This window comes from Vulpes vulpes, chromosome 13 (assembly GCF_048418805.1).
Source record: "Vulpes vulpes isolate BD-2025 chromosome 13, VulVul3, whole genome shotgun sequence".
In the NCBI taxonomy this organism is placed as follows: Eukaryota; Metazoa; Chordata; class Mammalia; order Carnivora; family Canidae; genus Vulpes; species Vulpes vulpes.
This window is the reverse complement of record NC_132792.1, coordinates 12,125,198-12,142,559: the sequence shown is the minus strand read 5'-3', so window position 1 is coordinate 12,142,559 and position 17,362 is coordinate 12,125,198. Positions and strand designations below refer to the sequence as shown.

Below are 17,362 nucleotides of genomic sequence, written 5' to 3'. Positions count from 1 at the left end.
GAGAGAGCAAGAGAGGAGGAAGGAATCCTTGAAGAGCTAGTGCTCATGATGAGGTCTCTCTGAGATGGCTAAAGGTGGTGCCATCCTTTTCCCTCTGTGCCCCTACAGCATGTCAGATACTCCAGTGCTCTGACCCTTACCACTCATATGTCACTGGGCACCAGCATCCCTTCTCGGACACAGTTTTTGCCATATTTAGGTGGCACATAACCACATAATACATAATCACTAACAACTTAATTTTAGGAACCCATTTGATCATATACTTTTCCTCATCCCCTCACCTCTTTCTACAGCCTTGCCTAGTTCCCCACCTTTCACCTTATCTTTCTTGTCTTCAGAAGATTTCAGACCTCCTCCCTTACCCCAGTATTACTGGCTGAGATGCTTTCCCCTGAACCTTTTGTTCTGCTTGTTTAAATCCTCTACTCCTCACAAAAACTATCCCCCTTACCCTCCTCACCCTACAGGGACATTCCTCTTATAGCAATCAGGTCACATTCTGGTCTCTTTAATAGTGATAATGATAATCATCATGGCTACAAGCTTTTGAATACTATAATGAATCACAGGTGCTTTGTATAGCACATAAATATAGATTTTTCTGTAATCTTCGGCACACCGTTTGCAAAGAAAGAAAACTAAGGCACAAACAAGGTAAATATTTTCCTTAAAGTTAGGCAACTGGTAAATGATAAGAGTATTTAAACCTGACCATTGCTCATTCCTTCATTCATCCATTCATTTCTTCACTGAACAAATGGTTACCTAGTGCCTATGGGGTATTGTTTCCAGACTTGGACACACTTCGGAGTGAAATAATTCATTTGGCAAACATAACCAATTCTGCTGTTTAGACAAAATGAAGGCAGACAAAGAGGGGAAACCAGAAGGGATTACAGACTAATTGACTCAAAATCAAAGCAAGGCAGGCAAAGGGGAAGAGCACAGAAATGAGTTTCAGTTTTAGATGAGAGTCCTGAAAGGAGAACAGTTCATAGGGAGTAGCTTCCCTCCTCCAGGGCTCCTGGTTGAATGAACTCCCTGAATGAGGAAAAAGTGTTGAGACATGTTTTATTGGTATTTACAAAAGTAGGTTTTAAAGGATCAGCGATTTGCAGATTCCACTTGGATGCGTCACACCAACCTTTCATTCATCACACCAAAGAGAGTGGGGAAGGTGAAAGCATGGACTTTGAAAAACTACATATCGTGAATGGGGCAGCCTGGGATTCAGTGAATGATTTTTCCAGAACGGCAACAGCATGGGCGGGGGGTGGGGGTGACTGGGTGACAGGCACTGGGGGGAGCACTTGATGGGATGAGCACTGGGTGTTATGCTATATGTTGGCAAATTGAACTCCAATAAAAAATAAAAATAATAAAATAAAATAAAATAATAAAATAAAATAAAATAAAATAAAATAATAAAATAAAATAAAATAAAATAAAATAAAATAAAATAAAATAAAATAAAATAAAATAAAATAAAGAAGGGCAACAGCGGTGCCCTGGACAGGTGTTTACTATCTCTCTCTTCATCTTCCAGGCAGTGAGGTGCTTGTCAGTTCACCTTTCAGACTCTACTCAATCAGGGTTAGTACTTAGCAAAAATCACCTGTATTTGGAACTACTGTTTTTACCTGTATGTCCTCTTCTTCTGTAGATTGTCAACTATTCAAAGACAGGGGCTATTCTAGTCCTGTTGTTCTGCTTCTGTGTCCCTCATGGTACCTAGCACCATGTTAATAAGAATTCATGGGAAATAAGAGAGAGAGACAGAGGAAGAGAGGAAAAGGAAGGAAAGAGAAAGAGAAGGAAAGAATGCCTATTTGATATTTTATAAGGTAGTATTGATGGAATGCACTTGTAACAGAGTTTTGGGATCAAACTCCAGTCCTGGCAATGTCTGTACATCAATAACGGGTCATATAGACTCTCAGAGCCTCAATTTCTTACTCTGGGAAATGGAAATAATGGTACCTACTTCATCAGATTGCTCAGGAAATTAAATAAGGTAATGCATTGAGCAGCATTTTGTAAATTTGTCCAGCTATGTGTGTTAAAATGGTTATTGAAAGATGGTTTAACGAGAATGATGTGCTCTTTATGGCTTCAAGGAATTGCCATCAGAAGTTGAAGCTAGTGGCTTTCACTGGGATGTTGCTGGCTTATATGGGTCGTGTTCCTTTTCAGGATGACTCAGGTGACCAGCAAACGCATAGCCAGGTTCGACATTGAAAGAAGAGATACCCGGAACATGGATTAAAGAGAAAAACTCCAACCTGCCATTGTCAACAACACCGGTTGTGTTTGACAGTGAGTGAATTCTATCATTTCTATCAGCATTTACTGAGCTCTTACTGTGTACATGGCATTCTGAAGCATACTGATAAGGAACAGAGAGCAGAGATCATTAAGATTCACCTCATCCCCTCTGATGTTCAGTCCTCTTTCTTCCCAACAACTGGTTTCTCCATGTGCTGAACAAGAGATTGGGAAAAGCTATCTCAGACTTTCCACCATGACCTTTTGTGATTCTACAATGCTTGAATGCCAAGGTTTAAAGAGTAATTGTGATTATCCTCTCCTTGGTTTTTCTGGGATAAAGCTATTTGCTAGAAATCCCAAACTGATGTCAGCTCCAGACAATGGCATGTATGCAATTCACAAAGCACTCTCTAATACATTTGCTTACTGGATCCTCGTAATGTTCTTAGACTTTTTTTTATAAAGAAATAGTTGAGCCTTAAAAGGACTAAATTATAAAAAAATTAAAGAATTAACATTAAAATTAAATGACTAAATTATTTGGCCAAGCCACTGAGAAAGAAATTAGCTAGGTCAGGGCATGAAACCAGATTTTCTATTTATTCATTCATCTATTTATTTACTTATTTATTTGTCTATTGTTTTTATTTGAATTCCATCTTAAAAATATGGAACATTTCACAAATGTCAAGTCATCCTTGGGCAGAGACCATGCTGATCTACTCTGTATCATTCCAATTTTTAGTATATGTGCTGCCAAAGAAGCCAGCACCAGATTTTCTATTCCCAAACAGGATTTTTTCCATCCCCTTTTCTCTGCAAGGCTTTTCTGACCAGGTGATTTAGGAACATAGGCTCAGGGAAGCTGAATTTAGCCAGAGGCCAATGGGACCCTTCCAAAAACCTGCTGTCCCCCCTCAAGCACTTAAGAGCCTAGAGCGGGTCAAGTCTTCCCTGGCTCAGTCCCAACAGACATTAAATTCACCTGTGCTTGCTCTGAAATAAATCAGTGTCCTTTTCTGCTGCTGCTGTTGTCTGGAAATAATGCAAATGCAATGGGCCTGCACTGACATTGTGCTTCCCTGGAAGGATACACATAATAAATTGTCCCTTAATACTGTTAAAGAGACATTTTCCTCTTACTCAGGAGCTTTTGAGATTGGTCTGTACTACTCACCCAGCGAGGTGGAAGACATGGTGCCTTGCCACTGGGCCCAGTAGTTCATGTGACCTCTTGGTGGTCTTTGGCATCCTGCATTTCCCAGCCCCCAAGTCAAGTCATAGGACTTGCTAGTAACCTAGCCTGGTTTCCTTGTTTATGATTTGAATTTATTTTATTTTATTGTATGCATGTAACTGTTTATTTATTTGGATGCGTGAAAGCGGAGGGAAACTGGAACTCCTGGTCCATGCCATTCATTCTTTGGAAGAACGCCAAAGCTGTTTCCGCAGAGGACAGAAGGCATTGGTCTCCCCTGCAGGAAGCCACTGCTGCTCCTTAATTGTTTGCTAGAGGAAGAATCAAGGGTAAAATTTAAAGTAAATGGCTGGCCGGGTTGCACTAATTCATCAAAGCATGTTTCAAGTCAGTAGTCAGAGCATGCATCAGCCCCTGGCACCACCACCTTCTATGAAAGTGGAAAACCCAGCAGACCTCCAAGCAGATGAAATCATTAGGAGGCATTCAGTAATGCTTGAAAAGCAAAGAGAGAGGAGGCAGGGATTTCTGTGCATGCTCCACTTTGCCACATGGGGAAACACCAGTTGTCTGTGACCTAGTTATCTGGGAGAGATACCCACAAAACTGTTCACTGCGTGGGAACCCCATCCACCAGTGCATCCTGTGTGCTCAGAAAACAATTAAAGCTTCCTACTTTGATTCTATTCCTTTTGCTTAGAGTTTTTTTCAGTTGCAGTAAAGACCAATCCACTTAAGGTAGCTTAAGAAAAGGATAATTTTATGAGAATAGGCCATGGAAAGAAAATAAAACCCAGGTTCACTAGAATTGAATGTAGGAACTGGAAAGTTTTCAGAAAACCCATCAGCATTTCATCTCTCTCTCTCTCTCTCTCTCTCTCTCTCTCTCTCTCTCTCCCCTCCCCTCAATACCTGGTCCCTTGTCTGTGCAATACTTCTTCCTCCTGCTTCTCTATGAAGTCTCCTTGCTTTTAAGCATATAGTCATTGATTAATTCAGTAAATACTGAATCCTGCCATGTGGCCAGCACTGTTCAGGATGCTGGGAATACAGCAATGAACAAAATAGGCAAAAACCCATGCCGTTGTGGAATATGCACTGCAGTAGGGAGCCAGGTGCTAAGTGGTATAAATAAGTACAGTGTGTTAGATAGTAGTAAGTGCTTAGAAGAAATAATCAGAACAAGAAATGAAATGTTGAGACAGCAGTTAAAATCTTGCATAGGATGGTCATGGAAGACCCCACTGGGAAGGTCATTTTTAAATAAGGACCTTAAGGAAGTAAGAGAAGCAGCCCCACAATGAGAGGCAGAGCACACTGGGCAGAGGATACAGCAGGTACAAAGGACCCGTGGTGCTTCAAGGAGTGACAGGAGGTTGGTGGGGTGGGGAACAAATAAGTAGAGGACTAGTGAGAGATGAAGTCTACATTTCAGAGACACAAATCACAGAGGGTGGCTTTGGCTTTTGCTCTGAGTGAGATAGGAAGATCCAGAAAGTCTACCTCAAGCTGAATAACCACATAGCCTACCCAATCCAGTGGTTGTTTCTTACTGCTAACTTATTACTAAATCAAAATCTTTGTCTCTAAAAGAGAGAATACAAGAGACATTAACTCTGCCCTGTCTACTTCTGCACTCATCCTGAGTTCTCAGGGTTTACCCAAGTATCAGTCCAGCTAACTAGGCTAAAGCCCCACCTAGCGATAACCAGTGACAGCCAGTGTCTGTACATGCTAGCGCCATTTCTTTTCCTCCCTAGTTTTCTCAAGAACACAGAATGGCTGAGTAATATTCCATTGTATACATAAACCACATCTTACCCACCATTTGCTTCGACGTGGATGGAACTGGAGGGTATTATGCTGAGTGAAATAAGTCAATCGGAGAAAGACAAACATTATATGGTCTCATTCATTTGAGGAATATAAATAATAGTGAAAGGGAATAAAGGGGAAAGGAGAAAAAATAAGTGGTAAACATCAGAAAGGGAGACAGAACATGGAAGACTCCTAACTCTGGGAAGCGAACTAGGAGTGGTGGAAGAGGAGGAGGGTAGGGGGTGGGGGTGACTGGGTGGCGGGCACTGAGGTGGGCACTTGATGGGATGAGCACTGGGTGTTATTCTGTGTGTTGGCAAATTGAACACCAATAAAAAATAAATTTATTATTTTAAAAAAAGAACACAGAATGGTGGAGCCAGCTAATCAAACTTCAGGAACATGGAGACTCATCTGTATCTCCTACTCAGCTTCTCTCTCTCTCCTCTCCCACTTTTCCATCTCCTCAAAATACATGAGGAACAGTGGAGGGCCTCACAGAATCTTGGCTGAGTGAATGAGTTGGCAAGTGCTGATAAGATTATCAGGACTTTAGGAAATAGAGATCCTTTTAGAAAATTTCAATTCCCAGAAAGATTTTCACATCAGACCTTAAACAAAGACAAAATTAGAATATGTACACTCTCAGCAATCTTCTTATCCAAAGAGTCTTTAGATGTGACAGAAGGATCCAGAAGAGTTGTCATGAGCATTTTGTGAGAGGGTGCCAGTCATGTTACTATTAATAGATACCATACTAACGTTGGACATGTTTTTGAATAAATTAGAATGAATTAAATATTGACCCTAAAATATCATCATTCTCACTGCTAGCATCCAATATGCCTTCTGAGTGGGAGAGAAAGGGTGGAGCTGCCACTGGACTATCCAGAGCTGCACGTAACCCTAGGTGTGCCCTAGGGTTACAAAAACATCTTCCCTTTTGTGACTCTTGATGGAAAAAAGTATGAGAGCCACTTCTGTGGGGAACAAGATTGGTACAGAAGGGTACTTATCTGCTGGACAACTGCCATTTCTTTCTCAAATGACTGCCACAAGGACAGGCATGTTCTAGAACTTTCCTCTCCCCAATTCTAAGAGCACTAAACTCATGGAATGGCCAAATAGACAATGATCTTTTTCTAAGAACAACTCCAAAATGGTTTATCATAATTATATGCAAGAAAGTTACCATCTGTAGCTCAGCCGTGGCTCTTCACATGGAAGAGGAAATGACTAAATATATATTTACATAGCTCTCATGAATATGCATTTTGTAAATGCACAAATATGTACAATTACTTGATAGACTGTTTTGGTTCCTATCTTTCGAATATTTAATACAACCATAAATGTTTAATTCATATTTACTGGGTTGATTGAACAGTTTCAAAATTATGCCAAGTCTTGCTAGAAACGAGATTGAATGTCTCTAGCATATTTGTGCAGCAGGATTTGGCCAGCAGAAGCCATACTGACTGGTTAAGTGATGATTTTCTTGTAAAGAATATTGAATAAAGCTGCTCATAAAAATCGACTTGGCTGTAGCTGAGAGGAATGGCACTGCATTTACATCCTACGGTAGCCTATGGAGCCTCTCCGCATTTGGCCTCCCTGCCACCCCTTTGCAGCTCTTCCCACTCTGTTCCTCATCACTCAGCCACAAACAAGTTGCATCTCACCTTAGGTCCCCTGCACCAGCTGTGTCATGTGCCTACAATGCTGTCCACACAGACATCAAGACTGTCCCTTGCTCACCGAAGTTTATCATGACCAGCCCTTTTAAAATTGCAGAGCCCAACACTGTTGAGGACTCCCTCTGCTCCTCTACTCATATTTATTCCATTGTATTCACCTCTCACATCAAACATCATTTAGTAATCTATAATGTTTAGGATTAATGGCCTGTCTCTGTCTCCCCTCACTAGAATGTAAACATCGTAAGAGCATAAATCTGTTTCATTCATTGAAGAATCCCCAGAAGCCCAGAATGGAGCTGATACTTTAAGGAACTACAGTGGAGGGAAGAAGGAATGGAAACCAAGAGTCTTGAGTTCAAACCCAGCATGGCAATGAGGCAAGGCCAGAGCAGAACAGCAGCAGAGATCTCTCCTGGCTACAAGTGAAGCCTAATTGGCCAAACCTCTGCACAGCTGGGTCATACATTGTTCAGAGGATCACCTCTAGCGGTAGCACCAATGTAGAAGGGTTTTGTAGTCCTATGTATGTACAAAACAGGAGTGTAGGCATCATCTTCAGAGAGGGATGTGAAAATTAAATTACATAGGGTAAAGTAAAAACATATCCATCTATCAGGGCAAGAGAGGAGGTTAAAAGGGAGTAGGCTTCTCATTAAGTAGGATATTTTTAGGGTAATGCTTACCCCAAAATTGTTTACATTCAGCCAAATGCCAGGAGATCTATAAAACACGGCTTGTCACTGCAGCGCAGACACAAAGCACTCCAAAATATAGCCACTGCAGCAGATCCATTTTGTAATAAAAGTATTAGGGGAGGTCACACCCCTGTAGGGTGAAGTATCGTATACCCAACAACAGCAAACATGGAAAAGCATCCCTGCAACCACAGCAAAAGAGTAGATGAAGATACTCATCCTACAATGAGTATTTTGAGCAGTTCGTGACAGATTTAACCACATGTATGGCATAGAATTCATCTAGTGTATCAACCCAAACCAAAATTAAGAGATCATTAAAACATAAACTAGAAAGGGATGTGCAGTTGAATGGGACAAGAAGACAATAGGAGAATAACAGAGAAGCAGAGGGCAAAGAATAAAGATTAAAAGGAGGGGCTCATCTCATCCCAGGACCAGGATAGAGACACCTCCCTAATTCTCCTGTCTACGGATGTCACCAATATTCTGGCGAAGAAAATTGGTGGTAATTACCAGAACCACACACTCTAGTTACAAATGAATAGTATTTATAGCTTGTCATACATGTGCGGGAATGTTTAAGGGAATGTTTAGTGAACTGTAAATAGCGTGGGTTCAGTTCTGCCCAGCTAATCCTATATGCCGTAATTATAAAGCCTTGAGTAAATACAAACCCTTCAATTATCAAGAAGAGATATCTGAACCAAATAGAACCAACTGACAGTAGCAGTCAAACTCCTGCTGCCCACAAGGATGTGGAGAAAGAAGTACTTTCAGACAGACCCTCTTAGAGCATCATAAACTGATTACAAGAAAGTGCATTTCGGGGAACCAATTTTGTAACTATTTTTCAAAAGCTATAAAAGTGTTCATAATATTTATCCTCTACTCGTCTCTATCCACCCTTGCCACAACTTCTGGGAATACAGTCCACAGAAATAATACAAAGTCCCCAGAGAAACAAAGTGATTTGCTCACAGGTGTTTGTGACCACACTGTTTTGGACAGTAAAAAAATGAAAAAACAACACAAACATTCAATTATTATGTGTATGGTTAAGTATATTGTGACACTTTTGTTTTTATTACCCTGAGTTTCTGGAGGTAGTTTTATGAGTTTTGAAAAATGTATAGAGTTGTGTAATCACCATCATTATCCAGATAGAGAACACTTCCATCACTCCAAAATTTCCCTCGAGTAGCCAATTCCACTTTCCCTAAGGTTTGGCTTTTTCCAGATCATTACATGAATGGAATCACAGAGTACATAAACTTTTGCATGCTTTCTTTCATTCAGCATAACCCATTAAAGATTCACACTGTTGCTGGATGGAATTCTTAATAGGGATGCATCAATATTTGTTTTCTTCTTTCACTATCCCTTTCACTTTTTAGAACTTTCTATTTTGAAATAATCAGACACATGATCTGTAATTATTAACTCTCCAAATTAGAGATTTAAGAGATAGGGCAAAGAGGTATCATGTACCCTTCACCCAGACTTCCATAATGGTCACACCTTATGTTATGTAATTATATCAAACTATAGCGAAACCAGGAAATCCACAGAAGTGCACTATGTGCTTGCAGTTCTACACCTTGTTGTCACATGCCTGGAGTCCCCTGGGCACCACTGCAATCAGAGAACTCCTCACTCACCATGAGATCTCCCTTATATTTCCTTTCCTACTCACACACCTCCACTTTTTTTTTTTAGTTCTTGTCTTTTTTATTTTATTTTTTTATTTTATAAATTTATTTTTTATTGGTGTTCAATTTGCCAACATATAGAATAACACACCTCCACTTTTAATCCTTTTCACCCTCTGCCGTCAATAAAACAATAGTTTTAAATACTTTCTGCCCTGACATCCTTCGATAACCCCATCAAATAGTGTTATCATTTTGGCTTCAATCATTAAACATAATTGAGAACTCTCAGGAGGAGAAAGAAAGCCGGTCATGTTAATGCTCATTTTTACCTTTTCCATTTACCTTCTATTTAGGGCAATCCCTTTAGAGAAGTTTTGCTTTGCCAGTAACAAATTTTCTCAGTTGTTCTTCGCCTTAGAATATCTTTATTTCCCTTCTGTTCTGCAAGGATACATTCTCGGGGCAGAGAATCCTGGATTATCTGTCCCTGTGCTTCAGCATTTAGAATCATTACACCACCTCCTTCCAGCCATGGAGATGGTTTCTGGTGAGAAATATGTTGTCATTCATATCATTTCCCTCCTAGAAGTAAGGGTCAGATCTCTCTCACTGACTTCAAGATTCCGTGTTTGCCTAGTTTCCAAAAGATTTATTATGATGTATCTTGGTGTGGGTGTCTTTAGGTTTACCCTGTTCGAGGTTCACTCAGTACCTTGAATCTGTAGGTTTATCTTTTGTCAAATCTGGGAAATTTAGCATTTTTCAAGTACCTTCTCAGTTCCACCTTCTTTTTCCTCTCCTTCTGAGATGCCAACGTCGTGAATGTCAGATCTTTTGCTTTAGTCCAAGTCTCAGCTCTTTTTTTTTTTTTTAATTCTATTTTCTTTTCATTGTTCAGACTAGGTCATTTCTATTATTCTATCCTAAAGTTTTACTATTCATTTTGCCTTTGCCTCCATTTTACCATTGAGTTTTTTGGTTTTTTGGTTTAGTTTTTGTTTTTTAAGGTAATGTATTTTTCTGTTCTAACAGTTCCATTTGGCTCTTCCTTATATCTTTAATTTCTTTGTTAAGACTTTCTACTTTTTTTTTTTCAGCCATGTTCAAATTGCTCATCGAAGCACTTTTATAACGACTGCTTTAAAATTCTTGCCAGAAAATCCTAACATCTTAGTCATCTAGGTGTTGATATTTTGTGACTGTCTTTCCTCATTCAAGAATTTCCTGGTTCTTTGAAGTGATTTTTTGTATTGAATCCTGGATATTTGGTGTTATAAGACTCCGGATCTTATTCAAATCTTCTATTTTAGCAGATTTCCTCTGATACAAAGCCAGAGGGAGAAAGAAGATGCTACCTTATCCTGCTGGGTGGAAGTCAAGTCCAGGTGTCCCCCTCGTCCTCTGCTGACACCCAGGAAGAAGGAAGGAGCCCTCCTTCCTGCTGGGCAGGGATGGTCCCTCGGCATCTGACCACTCTGGCAGGCAGTGGACAGTATAAGACGTGTGGGATGTGGGTGCTCATTATTTCCCAGTAAGGATAAAAGTCCCAGGTCCCTAATTAGCCTTCTCTGACACCACCCCAGCTAGGTGAGAGTAGAAGTCAAGGCCCCCCATACAGCCTCAGCTAATAAGGTAGTAGACTGCTCTTTTCTTGTGGTATTTGGTAACCAGTGTCTAAAGGTTTTCTTTCTCGCTAGGCTGCCCTTTCTTAGAGAAAGCAATCTTCCCTTGGAAATTTTTTGTCTGAATACATCAGCATTTCCAGGACCCCGGTTTCTCCAACACTCAGTTTCTGGGATGTATGAGGCAAAAAAGAAAATCCAGAGAACACTTTTCTGTATCATTCCCTGGGTCCTGAGGTCCCTACCCAGTCTGCGTACTTTTCTCTACCTCTCAGAGTCCTCTTATATTTGTTTGATGCTTAAGTCCAGAGTTTTAAGCTATACTCACCTAGAGATATAAAGAAAAGTATCTATCCATTTCATTTCCAAAGGTTTTTTTTTTTTTTATATAAGACTATGTTGGAGGACAAGAAAATAAAGATCCAACATTACGTGAAAAAAGATTATCAAATTTTCTGTCTCATGTGGTTACCAAACCACAAACCAAACCAAAAAATTGTGGACAATTTTTTTAAAAAATCACAAGTGTGCAAGAAAAAAAACTGGAAGGAAATATGCCAAATGTTAATGGGCACTGAGTTAGTAAAACAGTAAAAAGGGCAAAGCTTTTCTCCTCTACTTTCCAATGTTCTATATGATAGCAATAGTACATTAAACGTACACATCAAGAATAACAAAAACAATTCAGTCACTCAGATATGTAAAGCAAAGACTAAAAGATAGGACCTGCAAAGACGCCCATTCCAGGATGGCCACATTACACATTCATAATACTGTATTGCAAACCTCACTGCTTATGGAGTATATAAAGGACAGGCAGGGTTGTTACTTCATGTTGAACAAATCCATGAGCTATTTGAGTGAGGAGAGTAATGTGATCAATGGAAAGCAGTTTTATGGGGAATCAGCAGAGAAAGAAATGATGTTTTATATTGAAACATGTATTCTCTGGCATGAACCCACAATAAATTGAAATCGACACTAACAGTTGGCCCAAAACTAATCAACTACAAGTATGTTCAACATATAAGCATTCTCGTGGACAGGACCACAAGGCATGCTCTGCATTGTTCCTAACAGCTCTTTAGAAGTCACCAGATGCAGTTCTAGCTAAAATAACCCAGTGAGGTACAAGTTAATTACATAGTTACCAGCAAAATCACACACATTTTTTGCAGTAATAATGTGGTAAATAAATACACGCTCACTCCATGGGAAATGGTGGCAATTATCAGGAGCACATGTTCACACCATCATATTGCTTACTGATAATTGTGTGATTAACCCATGGCAGCATGATAAAATGGATATTTATGCTCTGTGAGCTTTGCATGCTATGTGGGACGCATGTGAAAAGCACAGATGGGGAGTTTCAAGGGTGAACCTCAAGTATGTGAGCATTTTTTTGTCATCACATCTTAGTCCCCAAACTTCCCAGAAGAGGGTTTCTGGGGTTTTAAATAATGTATATATATTTTTAGCCAATTGCTCCACTTACAATTGATGCCCAATAAACTCTTCGTTAAGTGAATTAATAAAAGGTAATAAAAGATTTGTTTGATGTGAGTAATCCAAAAGGAACAAATAAACCAGAATACTTCATGTTTGCATTGGGAATTCAGAAAGAAGCTTTGGGTTTGAAATCAGAAGTTCCTAAACTAAACACCAGGTCTTCCGATTCCTAATTAAGGAATTTCAAACAAATTACTTCCAGCCTTTGAATTTCAGTTTTCTCAACTATAAAAGGGAAGTTAAGAGGTTTGTTATGTGGCTCAAATGAGATAATGTATGTGCAGAAACTTGTAAACCAAACAAAAAGTATACGCATGGGAAATAGTCTTGCGAAGGTGCTACTATTTCAAGAACAGCAAATTCAGACCTTCCTTCGAAGAAGCACATACTATCTAAGGACCTCTCATTGGTGGCAAGAGAGAGAGAGGGAGAGAAATCAGCACAATTATTAGTCAAGAGGGTGAATGGTAGCATAAAAGGATTCCATAATGGGTGGTCTGCAGAGTGAGTGATCAATACAAAAAAATGTGGATGTATTGAGTCCAATCTAGAACCAAGCTTATGGCAGTAAGTTCCTAAAAGTTCAAAAGCAGTGGGAGTTTTGTGACTTCCATGACATACATATCAGCTCAAATAATCTATTTATCTCATTTCAACAGACTCATCTGGGAGGAGCACACTTTCTAAATAATAAAAATAGTGGAGTTTAAAAAAAAAGTGGAAATTTATTTCTTACAAATCAATAATTCCCATATGTCTCTAAGTTTCTGCTTCATGCCATCAAGAACAAGACACTAATCCTCAGGTTAATTGCAGCCAGAGAAGATGCACCCACATCTAGAAGAGCTTTTTAAGTCAAAAAGAACTCAACAATTAAGTTTTCTTGTTTATTGCAATTCACTGACACAATAGAAACTTTTGTTCAATATGAATGGGTTCTAAAGTTGGCTAGTTAATTGAAAAATTGTTAAAATGGGTACACATCTTTTATGTGTTTTGTTTTAGTTGGAAATATACAAATGTTTATTTAGTCACCAACTTTTTCATGTAAGGACAGGGTTTTTTATTTATGGGTCCAGTGATTGGAGATCAAATCACATATCTTCTTTAAACATACCCGATATGCATGATCTACAAGTCCTAATCTTTCCTTGGAATACAGTGACAATGTCAAACACTTGGGAAGAAATCTGAGACAGATCCCTCATCGATTCCTATAAATGCTTCCCAGTGATTTATAGTTGTCTCAATCACACCTGACTCAACAGCTATTTTATGAAAAAGCTGCCTTTCTCAAGTCTTTTCAGAGCATTTAGTTTCAATTTCAAAGACTTATCAATTCTTATTTTGTACTCGGATGTATGTCATCAGTTTATGTAATAACGAAGTGACATAATTACAAGAAGTTTAGCTGGCAAAAAATTTATGCATAAACACAATTCAAGTGTAGAATAAGTCCAACTTTTCCTTCACTGACAAATACAGAATAATAAGAGAGCATTTCTTTTTTTTAAGATTTTATTTATTTATTCATGAGAGACACGGAGAGAGACAGAGACATAGGCAGAGGGAGAAGCAGGCGCCCCACAGAGAGCCTGATGTGGGACTCAATCCCAGGCCCTGGGATCACACCCTGAGCCAAAGGCAGAAGCTCAACAACTGAGCCACCCAGCCATCCCAAGAAGAGAGCATTTCTTAAACTACAATAAACTAAACTGAATCTTTTCAGTTCTTGCAGTTTCCACAACCATGTACAAAAATGTGTGCTGTATATTTATTGCCACCATCAGGGATGGAGCCTCTCTTCCTCTCCCCTACAAGGTAAGTAACTATTTTATTTCTCTGACAGCTGTGAGATATGCCTCTGAGTTACTGTAGTAAGACACATTTTCGTACTAGTTGCTATTTTTAAAGTAAATTTTCATTTTAGAATAGTTTCAGATTTACAGAAAAATCACAAAGGTAGCCCACAGCTCCCATATACCCCATACCAGGCAGGTTTCCCATATCATTAACAATTCCTAGCTTTTTATGGAACCATGAAGCATTTTATTTGGAAGCAGACTCTCCCACTTTATAGAAGTTATCAAAATGTGCAACATTTCTTTTGTAATGTTATTACATCTTTTTGGATTCCCCACCACAGATACTAAAGGTGTGTTCATATTTATTTTTCTGATTGCCAACACCCTTTCCTTCTACAAGGGGACAAGTACCTGATTTCCAGTATGAAGAACTGCCCCATTCCCCACTCACAGTTTCTGTCATTTGAGTGGGTGATTCTAGGGGTAGCCAGGTGACCAGTCCCGGGTAACCAGGGCACCCCTCACTGTGGCCACAAAAACCAAGACATTGTTAGGGTAGACTATAGCCATGGTGTGGGAGCAGCCTAACTAAGAGTATGGCCTAAGAGACAAACAGAGAGAGAGAGAGAGAGACAGATAGACAGAGAGAGAGAGAGAGAGAGAGCAAAAGAGTATTCTGAAGACATACTTCTCCAATTACTGGGGCTATCTCAGTTTTTACCTGTTGTTTCAATGTAAAAACTAATGGAATTTTCTTTCACCTTCAAAAGTAGTAAATGATACAGTCAACCTAATGAGAGCCCTGGATTTATCTATGTATGAAGTCGGCCACTTTTCTAGTTACATGAACCAGGGAATATTTTTAGGAAGGAAAAAAAAGAAGATTGGGCAAGCAGAGTGCCACTTGCCCTGTTCCTTATCACACATCCATGGCTGCAATCACAAAGTCTAGTTGACTATTTAAAGCCCATCCATGAAAAAATAAATAAATAAATAAAGCCCATCCATGTATAACCTACATAGACTCAGCTTGGACATTTCCTTAGAAGAGGTACATATGAAGACCTAGAAGCAAGAGAGGAACAATGTATTTCAAGAGCTAAAAGGATATCAACAAGTCCAAAGTAGAAAGAGAAGTGAGAGGGGAGGGAAGGGAAGCAGGGGCCTGGCCTACAGCCTTTTATGGGAGCTTGGGCTCTGTTGTAAGTCAATGAGAAACTGGCAAAGTTTTAGATCCAGACAGAGAGTCTTGGGCCATCACTTGCTCATTTTGCAAAAGCCAATCTGCCTGCATAGGGAGAATGTAAAACAGGAAGCTGGCCCAGGAAGCAGTAATGTCTTGAGTTGGGGCCTTGGTAGTGGTGATCGGAAGAAATGGATGTATTAGAGATATATCTGGATGCCTCCCACATGTCTAGCTTGGAGTCCTGCTAATAGAAACTCTGCTTGAACCTGGCCCCCTTTCCCTATTTAGGATAAATCACTAGGGTCTGAAATCCAGCCTTGCACAAATCGATATTTGTTCAATTAATGAACCTCAAAGTTTAGGTGGTTGAGAAGAATTGGAGAAAACAAGGCACCTCAAAATTCTCTAATAAAAATATCTTGTCTCAGTTCCCAGGGTTTATGTACTCACAGAGGAAGTAATCAGGCATTATACACACACACACACACACATATACACACACACACACATATATATGGCATTATATATATAATTCATATAATAATTATATATTATAATAGATATATAATAATATAATAATATATAATAATTTATATATATAAATACATACATTTGGCCACCTTAGTTTTCTTGGGCAAAAGCAGAAGTCATACTTTGAAGATTTAAGATTTTCAAGTACTTTATTAAGGTAACTATTTGTATTCTCTTGTCCTTCAAACAATATAGAATCAGTATTTCTTGGTTCCATTGAAACTAGGTAGAGCTATTGACTCTCTTTTATGGCACTATAAAACATGTTGTACTGAAATAAAAGTTTACTTTGCAACTAAGAATTCATGGGCAAGACTTCCTGCTGACTTTTCAGAAGCCTGGTCACGTGTGTTGCTGCTTTTGTGGACGGTGGTGTTTTTTGAACCAATTAACTGTCATTTCCAGAGGATTCTTTGGATCTTTGGATTCTTTGCTTGCGTGTGTATGTGTGTGTATGTATGTGTGTGTGTGTGTGTGTGTGTGCGTGTGTTTGCTCGCACATATGCACATGCACACATGTGCTGGAGAAGAGAGAAAAAGTGTACCATGCAGACATGAGTAGCTACTTTTCTGCTAAATTAAAAATTTGCCAAAGTGACAGCCTATACTTACACAAGCTATATCCATTGTGCTAACTTCTACTCAAAGCAGCAGCTGACCCTAAAACTATCTTGCTTTCTTGTTCCACAGAGGCTAGAGCTGTTGTTTTTTCCTGATAGAGGATGGAACCATAAAAAAAGCCAAATTTTTTCCTATGCTTGAAAAAGACAGAAGGTGGAGAGTGCACCCCAAAAAAAGACATTTAGCCAAGGCACTTAGCTCAACACATTGACTGTGGTTCTCTATTTTTTAGGCTAACAGTAGAACATTTGGGTTTCAGTGTCATGAGACTGCGAGGAGGGAAGGGGTCTTTGTGCACTGCTAGACAGAAAGGCATCATGAAAAAAAGGGCTCTGGATTCAAAAAGTCCAGGCTTGAGTTCCATCAGGATCACTTCTTGGCTGTGTGGCTTTGGACAAGATGTCCTATCTCTTTTGAGCCTCATTCTCCACATCTGTGAACTGGAGTCAACCAATGTTGAGGGTAATGATATCTTCCTTGCTGAATTATAGCAAAGACTGCATGATCTAGCAATATGAATATGTACCTGTGAACTGTAAAGAACTAGAGAGATAGATCCTCTTATTGCTCCCCAGTTTTGCCTCTTTTTTTCCAAAAAGGAAACTGAGACCCAGAGAAGGAAAGGATTTGTCAAGGTCAGCAGCCTGACTACCCTCTAGAGTTCTGCTCCCAGATCAGGAAAGTTTCATACCCACAAAGGATCTCCCAGTTATTCAGACTCCCTCCAGTGGGACTAGGTTCATCCAAA

At 39.4% G+C, this 17,362-nt stretch overlaps 1 non-coding gene across 1 annotated transcript; it reads right to left on the bottom strand.

The window, feature by feature from the left end:
* Window positions 1-2,933: 2,933 nt before the first annotated feature.
* On the bottom strand, window positions 2,934-3,037 carry LOC112916062 (U6 spliceosomal RNA). Its single transcript, XR_003234244.1, has one exon. It is a non-coding gene; the product is annotated as a U6 spliceosomal RNA (small nuclear RNA).
* Between the last annotated feature and the right edge of the window lie 14,325 nt (window positions 3,038-17,362).